Genomic DNA, 17,153 nt, shown 5'->3' on the forward strand with positions numbered 1-17,153 from the left:
GATTGTGGTGCTGTTTATAGGTAGAGAATAGAGAAGAAAGTGAAAAACCTTGCGGGTCGTAGTGGAGGAAAAGAGAAAAGCTAATTGGGGATGTGTTAAGTTTCCAGTGGAATATTCTGAATGAGATTTCTATTGGATTATATAGGTCAGTGCCTCACAAGAAGATAGCTAGGCTAAACTGAGATCAAAATTTCTGACTTATCACCAGGTAGGTAATATGGAAATGAAAGAGGTAAGTCAGAGAATGTGTGTACTGTGGGGAGATGCTAAAGACCACTTCTAAGGGATACTAAGATCAGGGGATGAGCAAATGAAGAGTATCCTGCAATCAAATTTGGAATGATATTAGAGTTAGGAAAACGTGGAACACATGTCCTAGAAGCAAAAGGAAGAGAAAATCTTTTGGACAGATTATTGTATAATGCCAAAAAAAAAAAAACTGAAGAGAAGGCAAGTGATAGATGTATTACAAATATTCATTGTATTTGGCCATTAGAAAACCATTGTGCTATGATAGGGAAATGGATGCTTAATAGAGAACAATAAACTTTTGCACATATGTGAAAATTTTAGGGTTTGAACTGCATGTCTGGATGGTATATTACAAATTAAGTGAACATTACTTGGTTATTTAAAGTCTATTCTAAGTGAATCTCATTTCCATGCCCTTTGGTATAAATGCCCTCAGCTTTTTGAACCATATCACTGAAGCAAGAAGTATTCCTTAATTCTGAGTGATATTGAGTATCATTTAGTATGTCTTAATAATTATAGAAAAGAAAGGAAAAACAATATGAGACACCATTTTGTTTTGTGAGAATGACAATTAAGTTGGCAAGAGCATAAGGAAACAAGAATTTTCATATTTCATTGCTAAAAGTATAACTGGTATGTTATCTAGAAAAACAATTTGGTGGTGTCAGACTCAGCTCTCTATCATCCGTCCATCTATATCAGTATATATAATAAATATTTTCAATTACATATTAAGTATATACATACACATCACATATATTATTATATGATATGTGGTCTATATTGATCTATATACATATACAAGGATATGTACAGTCATATTCATTGAAACATTTTGAAATACCAAAAATCTAGAAATAGTCTAGATACCCTTTCATAGGTTACGGCCTAACCAGTCAAACATATTCCTTAACCTTTGAAGAATTCAGCATACGCTTACGTGTTGAAATTAAAAACAAAAAATCCTTCAAAATAAATTATTACGTTTTTTAAAAAGTAATTGCAAAGTAGATTAACTTACATACATTTTAAGTAGGAGCACCTGGGTGGCTCAGTAGGTTGAATATCTTCCTTCGGATCGGGTTGTGAGCCAAGGGTCATGGCATCAGGTCCCGCGTCGGGCTCTTTGTTTGGTGTGGAGCCTGCTTCTCCCTCTGCCCCTCTCCCCTCTCGTGCTTTCTCTCTCTCTCTCTGACAAATAAAAAATAATAATTTTTAAAAAGTAGTGTATATAGTATTGTAAGTATATATGTAAAAGTTTATATAAGTATAAAAGTAGTTATATATATAAAAAAGTATATACATAGGTATATGCATATATGTACATATGTGAGCAAATTCTACTTTTTTAAAAAAGATTTTACTTATTTGAGAGAGAGAGAATACAAGTGGGGGGGAGGAGCAGAGAGAGAGGAAGAAGTAGACTCCCTGTTGAACAGGGAGCCCGACATGGAGCTCAATCCCGACCCCAAGATCATGACCTGAGCCAAAGGCAGACGCTTAACCAACTGAGCCACCAGGCACCCCAAGAGAATTCTACTTTCAATTTAATAATCTGTCTGTGTAGTTTCAATCCTTTAATATATTTTTGCATTGAGTTTTTTCCATATATATGACAACTTCTTTTTTTATGTATAAAAATTACAATCTGATATTCTTATGTTAATTTTTCACAATAGTAGATATGTTTCAAATATGAATATCAAACTATTAGCTATTGTTACACCTGTTTTTCTTGTTTTCTAAAATTTATATTAAAACAAGTAATACAGTAATTTATTCTTATTTTTTTAAAAAAATATGCACAATACAAATAAGTCAAAAGTTTCTCTTGATTCCCACCCAGTTTCATCCAGAGGGAACCACTCTTATCAATTTGATAGGTATCTGTATAGATTTGAGGTGTGTGTAGGTATTTAATATAAATAGGATGATGTTGTACATACCATTCTGTGTTCTATGACTTGCCCTTTTCATTTAATAATAAATCCTGGGCATCATTCCATATCAGCACATAAAAATTTACTTCATTGATTTGAAACTTCACACAGTATTCCATAGTATAATTTACTGTAGTTGATTTAACATCTCCTTTTTATGGACACTTACGTTGACTCTACATTTTGAATAACAAAAAAAAAATCCATGTGAATTAATATAATTACACCTTTTATCTTTTTATCTTAGGAGCAGTTCAAAATTCTTAATTTTTGAAAAGTTTTGTGTAATTGTTATTCTGCAAGCAGGAATCAGTTGTGGTCTACAGTGCAAAAGCAAAGTATTAACCTCAAAACTTATTTTTTTAATTTTTAATTTAAATTCAATTTCATTAACATATAGTGTATTATTAGTTTTAGTGATTCATCAGTTGCTTACAACACCCAGTGTTCATTACTTCGAGTGCTCTCCTTAATGCCCATCACCCAGTTAACCCATTCACCCCACTCACCTCCCCTCCAGCAACTCTCAGTTTGTTACCTATAGCTAAGAGTCTCTTATGGTTTGCCTCCCTCTCTGTTTTCCTCTTATTTTATTTTTCCTTCCCTTCCTCTGTGTTCATCTGTTCTGTTTTTTAAATTCCAAATATGAGTGAAATCATATGATATTTGTCTTTCTCTGGCTGACTATTTCACTTAACATAATACCCTCTAGTTCCATCCATGTCATTGCAAATGGCAAGATTTCATTCTTTTTGAAACCACTTCTTCTTCGTCCATTCATCTGTTGATGGACATCTGGGCTTTTTCCATATTTTGGCTATTGTGAACATTGCTGCTAGAAACATTGGGGTGCAGGTGCCCCTTCAAATCACTATGTCTGTATGCTTTGGAAAAATACCTACTAATGCAATTGCTGGGTCATAGAGTAACTCCATTGTTAACATTTTGAGGAAACTCCGTAATGTTTTCCAGAGTGACTGCCCCAGTGTGCATTCCCCCAACAGTGTAAGGGGGTTCCCCTTTCTCTGCATCCTTACCAACATCTATCTGTTGTTTCCTGAGTCGTTAATTTTAGCCCTTCTGATGGGTGTGAGGTGATATCTCATTGTGGTTTTGATTTAAATTTCCTTGATGCTTGCTGAGTGATATTGAGCATTTTTCATGTGTCTGTTGGCCATTTGTATGTCTTCTTTGGAGAAATGTGTGTTCATGTCTTCTGCCCATTTCTTGACTGGATTTTTGTTGTTGTTGTTGTTGTTGTTGTTGTTGTTGTTGTTTGGGTGTTGAGTTTGATAAGTTCTTTATAGATTTTGGATACTAGCCCTTTATCCGATATGTCATTTGCAAATATCATCTCCCATCCTGTAGGTTGTCTTTTAATTTTGCTGACTGTTTCCTTTGCTGTGAAAAAGCTTTTTATATTGATGGAGTCCCAATACTTCATTTTTGTTTTTGTTTCTCTTGCTTGTGGAGATGTGTCTAGCAAGAAGTCACTGTGGCCGAGGTCAAAGAGGTTGCTGCCTGTGTTCTCCTCTAGGATTTTGATGGGTTCCTGTCTCACATTTAGGTCATTCATCCACTTTGAGTTTATTTTAGTGTATGGTGTAAGAAGGTGGTCAAGTTTCATTCTTTTGCATGTTGCTGTCCAGTTTTCCCAACACCATTTGTTGAAGAGACTGTCTTTTTTCCATTGGATATCCTTTCCCGCTGTGTCAAAGATTAGTTGAATTAAAGTGGAGCTAGAATGAACTAAGGTAAGCAGAGAGCAGTAGGAGAGAGGTCTGGGCCAGGTTAGATAGAACCTTGGAAGATATGGATGGTGGTTTAAATTTTATTAATGTGAGTAGAAAGTTTTCTGAAGAAATAATATTATCTGATTAGGCTTTAAAAAGACATCTTGTTCTACTGGGCAAAGAACTGAGACAGAAGACAGAGAAACTGAGAGATAAGTTAAGATGCTATTTTAACTGGGTGAGCATGGATGACTCAAATTAGACTGACGGCTCTCCTACAGCACCTCCACAGCAATCTGGCCTTATCTCTGTCAGAGAACTCGGGCTCTAATGACAGCACTGGTATGTGTCCATTTATATTTTTCTCCTTTGCTGTTCCTTTCTATAATCTCAGATACAGAGCAAGGGGGTTGGCAATGGGGTTATAGAGAAAAGTACAGTTAGGAGAAATACTATGAAAGGAAAAATAATAGAGGTAAGTCTAAGATTTCTGTAAAACAGGTGTCATTATCTGGGAACACATGGAAATCTTGACTCCTTATACAAAATGAACATTATTCATATGAGCATTTTTCATGGAGATGACCCATAGATTTTTATCAGATTCTCAAAGGAACATGGAACTCTTAAAGAAAACAAAGTAACTAAGCATCACTGAGTAATTGGATAAATGGTATATCCATTTATAGATTCACAGGTGTTAAGTCTAATTTCTATGATATAAATATAATTTATATGATAGTGTCAGATAGCTGATATTAATTGGCACCATCTCCAATTTCTTGGACAATTATAATTATTTTTATTTTATAATTCCTTAGGATTTTATGATTATATCAGCAGATAACTCAAAAATATTAGTCAATTGAAATTGAACATGAGAGTTTCTCCGTTATTTAGAGCATTAATATTTAAACACTTTTCCTCATGTTTAAAAAAATATTTTCTTAATATAAAAAAAGACAAAGGCCAAAACAAATATTTTACCCATAGAAAAATACAGATAGGAAAATATGGAAAAATTTTAGCTTCCCTAATAATGAAAACATTCAAACTGAAACAACCATAAGATTCTACCTCATCTGTTAAAATTATCAAAACTAACCAAATGATTTTTTTTAAGTGTTGGCAGGGTTAGGGACTAAGAGGTGCACCAACATGTTTCTCTTTCCTTTGTAAATTGGCCAGACCCTTCTATAGAGCAACTTGGTATGGGTTAGGGATCACAAAACTATTCATAGTGCTTGATCCAATAACTTGTTTCGGTAATCTCAAGAATGAAATTATTAACCAAAGTTAATGCAACTATGTTTATAGCTTGTTATAGCAATACTATTATTCAACATAACAAAAATGAAGTAATAACCTAAAATGTCTAACAATGGTGAACTAGACAAATAATTTGTATCTATATCTATACATGACTATTAACAATTTTATATTTTAACTAATTTTTAAAAATTTAAGTGTAGTTGACACACAATGTTACATTAGTTTCAGGTGTACAACATAAAGAGTCAACAACTTTATATATTATGCTATTTTTGCCACAAGCGTAGCTACCATCTGTCACCATACAATGCTATTACAACACCATTGACTATGTTCCCTATGCTGTACCTTTCATCCCCATGACTTATTCTTCCCATAACTGGAAGCCTGTGTTCTAACTCCCTTTCACCCATTTTGATCATCCCTGTACCCCCTTCCCCTCTGGCCACCACCAGTTTGTTCTCTGTATTTATGGCTCTGTTTCTGTTTTGTTTGTTTTGTCTTGTTTTGTTTTAGATTCCACATATAAGTGAAATCACATGGTATTTGTTTCTCAGTCTAATTTAGTTCACTTAGCATAATACCCTTTAGATCCATCCATGTTTTTGCAAATGTCAGGATCTCATTCTTTTTTATGGTTGAGTAATATTCCATCACACACACACACACACACACACACACACACACACACACACACACAGATCATGTCTTCTTTATCCATTCAATTACTGATGGACACTTAGCCTACTTCCACTCTTGGCATAATGCTGCAATAAACATAGGGGTGCATATATCTTTCTGAATTAGTGGTTTTATTTTCTTTGGGTAAATACCGAGTAATAGAATTACTAGATTGTATAGTATTTCTATTTTTAATTTTTTGAGGAACTTTCATACTGTTTTCCACAGTGGCTGCACCAATTTACATTCCCACCAACAGTGCACATGAAGTTTTCCTCCATATCCTCACTAACACTTGTTATTTCTCGTCTTTTTGATGCTAGCTATTCTGACTGGTGTGAGGTGATACCTCATTATGGTTTTAATTTGCATTTCCCTGATGATTAGTGATGTTAAGTATCTTTTCATGTATCTTTTGGCCATCTGCATGTATTTGGAAAAATATCTATTCAGGTACTCTGCCATTTTTATTTGGATTATCTGGTTTTTTGGTGTTGAGTTTTATAGGTTCTTTATATATTTTGGATATTAACACTTTATTAGTTATATCATTTGCGAGTATATTCTCCTAATTTAGTAGGTTGTCTTTTTGTTTTGTTGATGGCTTCCTTTGCTGTGCAAAAGCTTTTTTATTTTGGTGTAATCTCAAGTTTATTTATGCTTTTGTTTCCCTTTTCTCAAGAGACAAATCCATGAATATGTTGCTAAGGCTGATGTCAGAGAAATGACTGCCTATGTTTTCTTCTAGGAGTTTAATGGTTTCAAGTCTCACATTTACATCTTCAAACTATTTTGTGTTTATCTTTCTGTATGGTGTAAGAAAGTCATCCAGTTTCGTTCTTTTGTATGTAGCTGTCCAGTTTTCCCAGCACTATTTATTGAAGAGACTGTCTTTTTCCCATTGTATATTCTTTCTTCCCTTGTTCTATTTTTGTGCCAACACCACACTATTTTGATTATTATAGGTTAGTAAGATATCTCAAAATCTGGGATTGTGATGCTGCCATCTTTGTTCTTTCTCAGGATCACTTTGGCTATTTGGGTCTTTATGGTTCCTTATGAATTTTAGTATTATCTGTTTTAGTTCTGTGAAAAGTGCTATTGGTATTTTAATAGGAATTGCATTGAATCTGTAGATTACTTTGGGTGGTATGGACATTTTAACAATATTAATTCTTCCAACCCATGAACATAGGGTATCCTTTCATTTGTTTGTGATATGTTCATTTTCTTTCATCAGTGTCTTATAGTTTTTTACAATATAGGTCTTTGACCCCTGTGATTAAGTTTATTCCTGGGTGTGGAATTGTTTTCTTAAATTCTTTTTCTGCTACTTCATTATTAGTGTATAGAAATGCAACAGATTTCTGTATCTTAATTCTGTGTCCTTTAACTTCAGTGAATTCATTTATTACTTCTAATACATCTTTGGTAGAAGGATTCTATACTTAATGGATACTGGTATACATATAATATAGAACTAATGGATTTTAAGTATATGGAATTATTTGTACAAAATAATAGTAAAAAGAGCTAAATGCAGATACAGACCAATTGCAATAGTATAAAACACTTTTGTACACTAATAAAAATCGGGAGACATTGTGCAGTGATATAAATAATTCATATTGCAGTATTTTTAGGGGTTTCATTTTTTTTCTTTTTAAGTAGACAGTAACTATCCAAACTCACATACACTCACACAGACAGTGTAATCTGAGGAAAGGGATTGGAATACAGTATTAGGGTTAAGAGGCTCTGGAGCCAGACAGATTTAAGTCCTGATTTTATTAGTTCTATGACCTTGAAAAAAATTTATTCGTTTATTCTTTCTAGGTCTCATTTGCAAACTGAGAAACATAATACTACCTTCTTCATAAACTTGTAAGCCTTAAAAGAGATTAATGCCTTAAAAGAGATTAATTTGGCAAACAGCAAAAGCTAAATATGTTTCAGCTACTGTTATTATATTATATACTTTGATTGGCCATTTACATATTAATTCCTATGTGTCAGGTTCTTTTCTATAGTTTTTATACATGGCATGTCTCCCTGACTAGTTTGTAGTAAGCAGACATTACATGTCATAATTTTCTTGTGTCTTTTATCTATAATACCTAGCAAGGTAACTTGCACATAGTATTTAATACATACCTATTAGATAAATCAAAATGTGTTCCTCCTTTCCTAAAGATGAGCAGCTCCTCACCAATCTTATACTTCCATACAGAGGTTTTTGGGTGTTTTTTTTCTTCCTAAGGAATACTCATCCTGTGTGCTGGTTATTGTCCTTTTATTATTTGTTGAAATCCTGTCCTTACTTTACCCCCGAGGAATGCAAAACCAGCTGGCCCCAGCAGTAGGGAATGTGATCAGAACATGAGACTCAGAGTCAGCAGCTCCAGTCTCAGTGTGGACTATCTTCTAATGACAGTGTGACTTTGGGCCAATTCTCAATTCCTTCTGTCTCTGAGCATCCATATGTCAGTCAGGAATATTTTATGTGATAGTTCTCAAGAATCTAAAAGAAGGCTTCTAGAAATCAACATCTCAGAAAGACATGAAAAACCTTATTCTTTTATTACAAATGATTATTGGGGAAGAAAATCAGAGAAGGGAAGTGAAAGAAAAGCTCATGCCAGTGATCTAATTTTCCCCATATACAGTGTCTCTCTCTCCACTTGCTGGAAAATTTTGATCAAGGAAAAAGCATTATGAAGACAAACCACAGCAGATTAGATGAACAGAGCTGTACATTTCCATGTAACAAGGCAAAAACCAGTATGAAATCATCAATACCAAATTGTTGAAATTAGATTGGAAAGGAAACTAATTAATTCCCATGGTGTGTGTGTGTGTGTGTGTGTGTGTGTGTGTGTGTGTGAATTTTCTCTTTGTTGTTGTTTTTTATGTTGGTTATCTTGTATTTCTGACCATCAGACGGAAAGTGAGCTTTATAGGCTGAAAACTGTATTTCCTCCTGAAAACAGATCTTTGGTTTTATTCTATATTATTTTCATTGTCACTGGGGTCACTGATGTGTTGTAGAAAGAGAGGGAACAATAGAGGGCCCCCTATTATCAGAGCAATCACTACTGAGCAAATGGTACAAATGTCTAGACGTGTAAATCCAAGAAAAAGACAATGGTTGGAAGTTCCTTTACCAGGTGCTGGCTTTTTCATCCCTAGTAGTGTGAAGTGGGAAAAAGTTTGAAACTCCAGGTGCCCTTTGTCAAAGCCTTTCTTTTTTTATTTTATTTTATTTGCCAGACTGAAATAGACTTTTCTCATCCAAAATATTCCAAAAAAAAGGAAATCATTTGGATAAATGCTGATGTGTCTATTTGATGGACTATTATTCAGATATTAAGACAGACAGAAAAAAATATCTTTCACAATATAGTCTTAAGTTGAAATTCTATATGAAATGGCATACACAGTATAATCTCTATTATCTGTATGGGTACACATACCCTCAGAGAAAATATTGGAAAGGAATATATATACATGTTATCAGTGGTGGTCTCTGAGTTATGGGAGGTTTTGTATTCTATCTGTTAATATTTTTTTTTGCATGAGACTCCATTACACTTTTTAATCAGCAATAAAATTAAGAATGTTAAGATGCTTTTGTTTAAAATGGTAGTTATCGTTTTAATAGGTAGAGGGTTTGACTAGTGGTAAAATAGGTATACAGTTAGGCAAATGAAAAGTTCGTTATAACAGAGACCTGGAAGGAATCTGGGTCAAAGGAAGTTGTGACAGATGACACAGAGTCAGCATTTGATGAGAACTCATTGTTTTACCTCTAAGATCAGTTTATGATTATTTGACTTGGATTAGACCTTAAGAATCAACTAGACTTAACTTGACAATATACAGGTGAGGAAACTGAAGCTCAGGGAAGTAAAGTGATTTCCACAAATTCCAGAAGCAAGATAGTAGCGGGGCTAAGAAGAGAATCTAACTGTCCTTAACCTTAGACCATGCTTTTTTTTTGTTGTTGTTCCACGGCTGCCCAGTTCTTGCTCTGTCACCTATGTATACATTTCTTTAAGTCTGGGAGATTCCCTCTGATGCAGAGTAATTAAGACTAAATTAATTCTCAGAGACGTGGGAGATTCTGATTCTCTGAAATGACAATCTAAGACCCAGGCACTGACCTGGTGTCTGCCTGAAACTCCTCCTTTGGTTATAAAGATGACCTAGGGACAAGCTAGACTTAGAACATCTAGGATTCTCAGGAAAAAAATCTAGGGATTTATTCTGATCTGGATTATCTCTGTTTTCCCACTAGGTGTCATGACAACATGCCTATACTATCTCAATGCCTGAAAATGACCATCACTAGGAAAGGCCTTAAGTCCTGGCTTACTTACAACTTCATTAAAGAAGTACAGTTAAAGCTTAAATGACATTTTCTATCAACAAGTGCATAATGAACGAGTACTGATAATTAACTCAGCATGGTGCTAGGCACTAGAAAGCCTTCGGAGAACTAGAGTACATGCTTCTGCTCCTAAGTGGTAAGCAGACTGGACTACTTTGGACTGAGCTTTGTGCTTTCAGGCAGACAGTTTCTTTGGTCCTACGTTACATCTTTAAAGTAAAGGTGACATATCTGTAAAATGTTATTTCTAAGAAGCTAAAGATTATATTGTGGTGACAAGATTAACACACTTGATTTGACAAAAAGGACATGCAAAACAGCGTGAAATGATATGCTGATTGTCTAACTGGTAAGGGAAAAGTCAGCTAAGCTTTACTTAGATTAGGTTGGTATCCATGGAAAGGCAGATCTTTTCAGTTAGACAGGATCTGGAAAGAATTTGGATTAGAGGAACATTAATTGGGTGTCTGATGGGAGTCGAGCAAGGCATGTAAATTCTCATTGGTAAACAAGAAGTAATAGCTCTGAAGCAGTTCATGGTGGATGCTCCATTTAGAAGAGGAATTTATTTTAGGGAACTTAGTGTTTGTAAATTCCACTCCAAAATAGAGTTCAGTTGGAGCAGAGTCAACATTTTACTGTTTTTCTGATGAATAAATTAGAATCTAATATTATATGTCTACTATGTGCCAGACACTCTTACAAGTATTCATTGTTAATCTACTCACTGCAGTGGGTTAATCTACTCCACATGGACTCTAGAAGTTAGCAAACTGAGGCACAAAGAAATCAAGTAGTTTATTCAAATTTTCATAGCTAGTGAATAGAGGAACCAGGACCCAAACTCTGCTAATTCAGGTGCTTCTTTTCTGTTTCCTGGTGTTTATAGAAATATATTTATAGAAAACATGGCCCTTGTTTTTAAGAGACAATACCGCTGGCCTCTCATAGCCTACTGAAGTCATGGATATTTCTATATACTCTCTGATCCAGTGCAGTGGTGCATGAGATGGTAGATTTTCCATCCCTGGTCTATGAATTAAGGTTAGTAAGGAGCCATGGCTGACGCTAAGATCCCAAGGGCCAGTGGTGGATTTCAAAATTCTCAACTCTGCTTGTGGAATTCTGCTCATACATCAAAGTGGGTGGGAGTGGGAGCTGAATTCCATATGGAAGGTCGAATTTCCTTATTCCCATTCTTAAGCAGTGAGGGTCTGGAAAGTGCAAGTCTCCTTCAAGGCAACTAATACTTCACCAGTCTTATGTGATGCTCAAAGAGGCAAGACAGTTCATCATCATTACCAACAATAATAACAACAACTACAACTGGTTATCAAGTACTTTTAATGGGCAAGATGCCGGGTACTATGTGGAATACAAAGATGAGGAAGATAAAACCCTGCCCTTAAGTAGTGTACAGTCTAGAAGCAGATAACTGCAATTCAAAGCAAAATGCCACAAGTGTAATAAAGTATCATATCTCTGCTTCTGGCTTTTGGCCAGTCTTGTTCTTAACCAACTCCTGCATAGCTCCAAGGTGGGCACTAAAGAAAGGAGATGGAAGCACTGACTGGGAAATGTAGCTGGGGCTGCATTTCCTAAGCATAGTGGGTTTGAGTCACACTAGGCAGAGATGATGCACCCTAATAATCAGGGAAAGACAGCAGGCAGAAACTTGATAGCAAGGGAGGATTTTTGAAATGACATACTGAGAGGCAATAAGAAACTAGAAAGAAGGGAGGGACTTTACCAGGTTAGGTTAAAAGCAGGTAAAAAGTACAAGATAGGCAGGCGTGCAGATATGAGTCTTAGGTCTATACTGAGGAAACAAAGGAAATAACTGAGAGAGCAGGTGAGAAGCAACAGCTAGAAAAGCCCCCTAATTCTACAAAGGTACCCTACTACTGTCCTGGGACATCAGCAGGCTCCTCCGGTAGGCCTGGCTAAAGGAAATCCAGACTGAATTTGAAGGGACCCAGCTCCAGGGATGAGGAAGCTGTATCACAGGGCCAAATTTTATATCTTCTTTGGTTTTAAACATTCCCGAGTCTGCTATCTCCATAGGCAGGACTATATCCTCAAGAGCACTGAGGATCAAGAGATGTTGGTTGGGAATGGGGGAGTGCTGAATTTCCCTAATCTCCAGTCTGCTTTTTCATTTATTATCCAGTTTGCCTCCAGGGTCTCTACAATGCAATTATTCTATGAAGTTACAGCTTATTTTGAGTTTGGTTTTAAACCACCTCATTTCCTTTGATCTGAAATGAGCTCTTTCCTTACTTTACCAGGCATAGCAATTCTATGCCTTTTTGGACACAAATCCACCCCTACAGGGTTTACGATGCCATAAATCATAGCCATAAAGTAACATCTTCCTGGTTTTCTTTTCAGAAGCTTGTGACAGGAACCAAACCCCCCTAGTCTGGGGCTGGAACACTGACATACACACTTGTATATAAGAGGAAGTCTAAACTGATTGTTCAATATTTCAACAGCAAGAAAAACAGGAAGCAATGAGAAACAAAAGCACCCTCTAGGTCTGAGCTACAGGACCATCTGCTCTGGCAGGCCATGTCAGTCACAAGGTAAGTGTAATTATGTTATACATGTTATTTGGTCTGGAGAAAAAGCTGTCTGTCTGATGATGCTGTGCGCCAGCCACTTTAACTGGAGTGATAACAGAACCACTATCAAAGAGCCTCAAACTTCCATTTCAGTCCCAAATTGCTCTCAATAGGCTGTTCTGGCTAGAAATCATTAGTCTATATCAAGGACTCAGAGTTCACTAGTCCAAAAACATATAGACTGAGCTACTCCTTTTTACGGTGACTCTTTATTTTTACATTTTCTACTATAATTTAGATAATAAATAAAGAATCTCCCATAATTTGCCATTTAGCATAACCACTAGTAAAATTTAAGTGTGTTTATCCTATTTATATGGTTTTCATAAGCATATAATTACAATAAACATGAACTTTTAAACATTTTTAGTTGTGCTCAAATATACATAAAATTTATTGTCTTAAAATTTTGTTAGGTATACAGTTCAGTAGTATTAAGTACATTCACACTGTTGTGCAACCAACCAATCTCCAGTTTTCCATCTTGCAAAACTGAAATTCTATTAGTTTAGTCTATTAGTTAAACAACAATTACTCATTTCCTCCTCTTCCCCCAGACCCTGGAAACCACCATTCTACTTTCTGTTTCTATGAATTTCACTACTCTAGATACCTCCTATAAGTGGGATCACACAGTATTTGTATTTTTGTGACTGGCTTATCTTACTTAACACAATGTCCTCAAGAGTCATCTTCAAGATTAGCATGTGTCAAAATTACCTTTTTTTTCCCCTAAAGATTCATTTATTTAATTGAGAAGGAAGGGGCCGAAAGAAAGGGAGAGAAAGTCTCAAGCAGACTCTGCCCTGTAAAGTCTCAAGCAGACTTGTCGCAGAGGGCAGAGCCTGATTCAGGGCTCAATCTCCCCACCGACCAGAGATCTTGACCTGAGATGAAACCAATACTTGGTCGCTCAACCAACTGTACCACCCAGGTGCCCCAGAATTCCCTTTCTTTTAAAGGAAGCACTATATGGATATACCCCACTTTTAATAGCCCACTGTATGGATATACCACATTTTGTTTATCCATTCATACATTAATGAATATTTGGGGCTACCTCTAGCACTTGGCAATTGTGCATAATTCTGCCATGAATATACACAAAATGTTATTTCCTACATTTCACTTCCCATTATAATAACTATGTATATGCATAGAGGAAGTTTTTCCAGGCTGATATATAGTCTTCATAATAATCTTTTCTTCTTTGTTTTAACAGAAACATGATAGTTCTTAAGCCCATGTACTTACACATTTTTTTATAGTTGGATATTTGATGTTTGAAATTTTCAATTTTCCCTAAATGCTATAATAAAAATCTTGTACTTAACATATTCCCCACATATTTTAGCTTATTTTCTTAGAATAGATTCCTAAGAAGTGAAATTACTAGGTCAAAAGGTATGAACATTTTATGACTTACAAGACAAAAGATAGAAACTCAAATTCCTTTCTGAAAGAATTGTATCTGTTTGCATAGCTACTAATAGTGTATTAATAGTGCATGAATTTGCATTTCATTATATACGTATCACCTTCATTTTTTTTTCATTAAGAAATTAAACAGGAGGATGAAAAAACTGATAAATGAATTCAGTAAAGTTGCAAGATACAAAATCAATGTACAGAAATCTATTCCATTTCTATATGCTAACAATGAAGCAGCAGAAAGAGAAGTGAAGAAAACAATTCCATTTATAATTGCACCAAAAATAATAATATGTCTAGGAATAAACTTACAAAAATGTGAAAGACCTGTGTTTTGAAAACTATAAAGCACTGATGAAAGAAATCGAGGATAACACAGAAAAATGGAAAGCCATTCCATGCTCATGGATTAGAAAAACAAATATTGTTGAAATGTCTATACTACACAAAGCAATCTACACATAATCCAATCCCTATCAAAATACCAACAGCAGTTTTCACAATACTAAAACAAACAATTCTAAAATTTGTATGCAACCACAAAAGACCCTGAATTGCCAAAGTAACCTTGAAACAGAAAAGCAAAACTGGAAGTATCACAATTCCAGACTTCAAGTTATATTACAAAACTGTAGTAATCAAAGTAATACGGTACTGGCACAAAAGTAGACATATAGAACAGCAGAACAGAAAGCCCAGAAATAAGCCCACAATTATATGGCCAATTAATCTCTGACAAAGGAGGCAAGAATATGCAATGGAAAAAAGACAGTCTCTTCAACAAATGGTGGTGGGAAAACTGGACAGCTACATGCAAAAGAAAAAAACTGGACCACTTTCTTATACCATACACAAAAATAAACTCAAAATGGTTTAAGGATCTAAATGTGAGGCCTGAAACCATAAAAATCCTAGAAGAGAGCCCAGACGGTAAATTCTCTGACATTGGCCATAGCAACATCCTTCTAGATGTGTCTCTTGAGGCAAGGGAAACAAAAGCAAAAATACACTATTGGGACTACATCAAAATAAAAAGCTTCTTCATAGTGAAAGAAAACCAGCAACAAGACTAAAAGGCAACAAACAGAATGAGACAAGATATTTGCAAATGATATATCCAATAGAGGGCTAGTATTCAAAATATAGAAAGAACTTATACAAAACCCAAATAATTGGGGCACCTGGGTGGCTCAGTCAGTTAAGCATCTGCCTTCAGCTCAGGTCATGATCCCAGGGTCCTGGGATCAAGCCCTGCATCAGGCTCTCTGCTGAGCAGGGAGCCTGCTTCTCCCTCTCCTTCTGCCTGCTGTTCTGCCTGCTTGTGTGCTCATGCTCTGTCTCTCTGTCAAATAGATGAATAAAATCTTTAAAAAAAAAACCCAAATAATTCAATTAAAAAATGGACAGAAGACATGAACAGACATTTTTTCCAAAGAAGACATCAGGATGGCCAACAGACATATAAAAAGATGCTCAACATCACTGATAATCACACATCTCCAAAGGCAAGAGAAACAAAAGATAAAATGAACTTGTGGGACTTCATCAAGATAAAAAGCTTCTGCACAGCCAAGGAAACAGTCAAAAAAACTAAGAGGCAGCCCACGGAATGGGAGAAGATATTTGCAAATGACACTACAGATAAAAGACTGGCATCCAAGATCTACAAAGAACTTCTCAAACTCAATACACGAGAAACAAATAAACAAATCATAAAATGGGCAGAAGATATGAACAGACACTTTTCCAATGAAGACATACAAATGGCTAACAGACACATGAGAAAATGTTCAAAATCATTAGCCATCAGGGAAATTCAAATCAAAACCACACTAAGATACCACCTTACGCCAGTTAGAATGGCAACAATTGGCAAGGCAAGAAACAACAATTTTTGGAGAGGATGTGGAGAAAGAGGATACCTCCTACACTGTTGAATGCAAGTTGGTACAGCCACTCTGGAAAACAGTGTGGAGGTCCCTTAAAAAGTTCAAAATTGAGCTACCCTATGATCCAGCCATTGCACTACCGGGTGTTTACCCCAAAGATACAGACGGAGTGAAGAGAAGGGCCATATGCACCCCAATGTTCATAGCAGCAATGTCCACAATAGCTAAATCGTGGAAGGAACCGAGATGCCTTTCAACAGATGACTGGATTAAGAAGTTGTGGTCCATATATACAATGGAATATTACTCAGCTATCAAAAAGAACGATTTCTCAACATTTGCTGCAACATGGACGGCACTGGAGGAGATAATGCTACGTGAAATAAGTCAAGCAGAGAAAGACAATTATCATATGGTTTCTCTCATCTATGGAACATAAGAACTAGGAAGATCAATAGGAGAAGAAAAGGATAAAGAAAGGGGGGTAATCAGAAGGGGGAATGAAGCATGAGAAACTATGGACTCTGAGAAACAAACTGAGGGCTTCAGAGGGGAGGGGGGTGGGGGAGTGGAATAGGCTGGTGATGGGTGGTAGGGAGGGCACGTATTGCATGGTACACTGGGTGTTATACGCAACTAATGAATCATCGAACTTTACATCAAAAACCAGGGATGTACTGTATGGTGACTAACATAATATAATAAAAAATATTTTAAAAAAACAGAAATGCAAATCAAAACCACAAAGATATCACCTTATACCTGTCAGAATGGCTAAAATCAAAAACTCAAGAAACAACAAGTATTGGTGTGGATGTAGAGAAAAATGACCCTCGTTCACTGTTGATGGGAATGCAAACTGGTGCAGCCTCTGTGGAAAACAGTATGGAATTTCCTCAAAAAGTTAAAAATAGAACTGCTCTACTATTCAGTAATTG

This window comes from Ursus americanus, chromosome 13 (assembly GCF_024610735.1).
Source record: "Ursus americanus isolate L20-20 chromosome 13, mUrsAme1.1.p, whole genome shotgun sequence".
NCBI lineage: Eukaryota > Metazoa > Chordata > Mammalia > Carnivora > Ursidae > Ursus > Ursus americanus.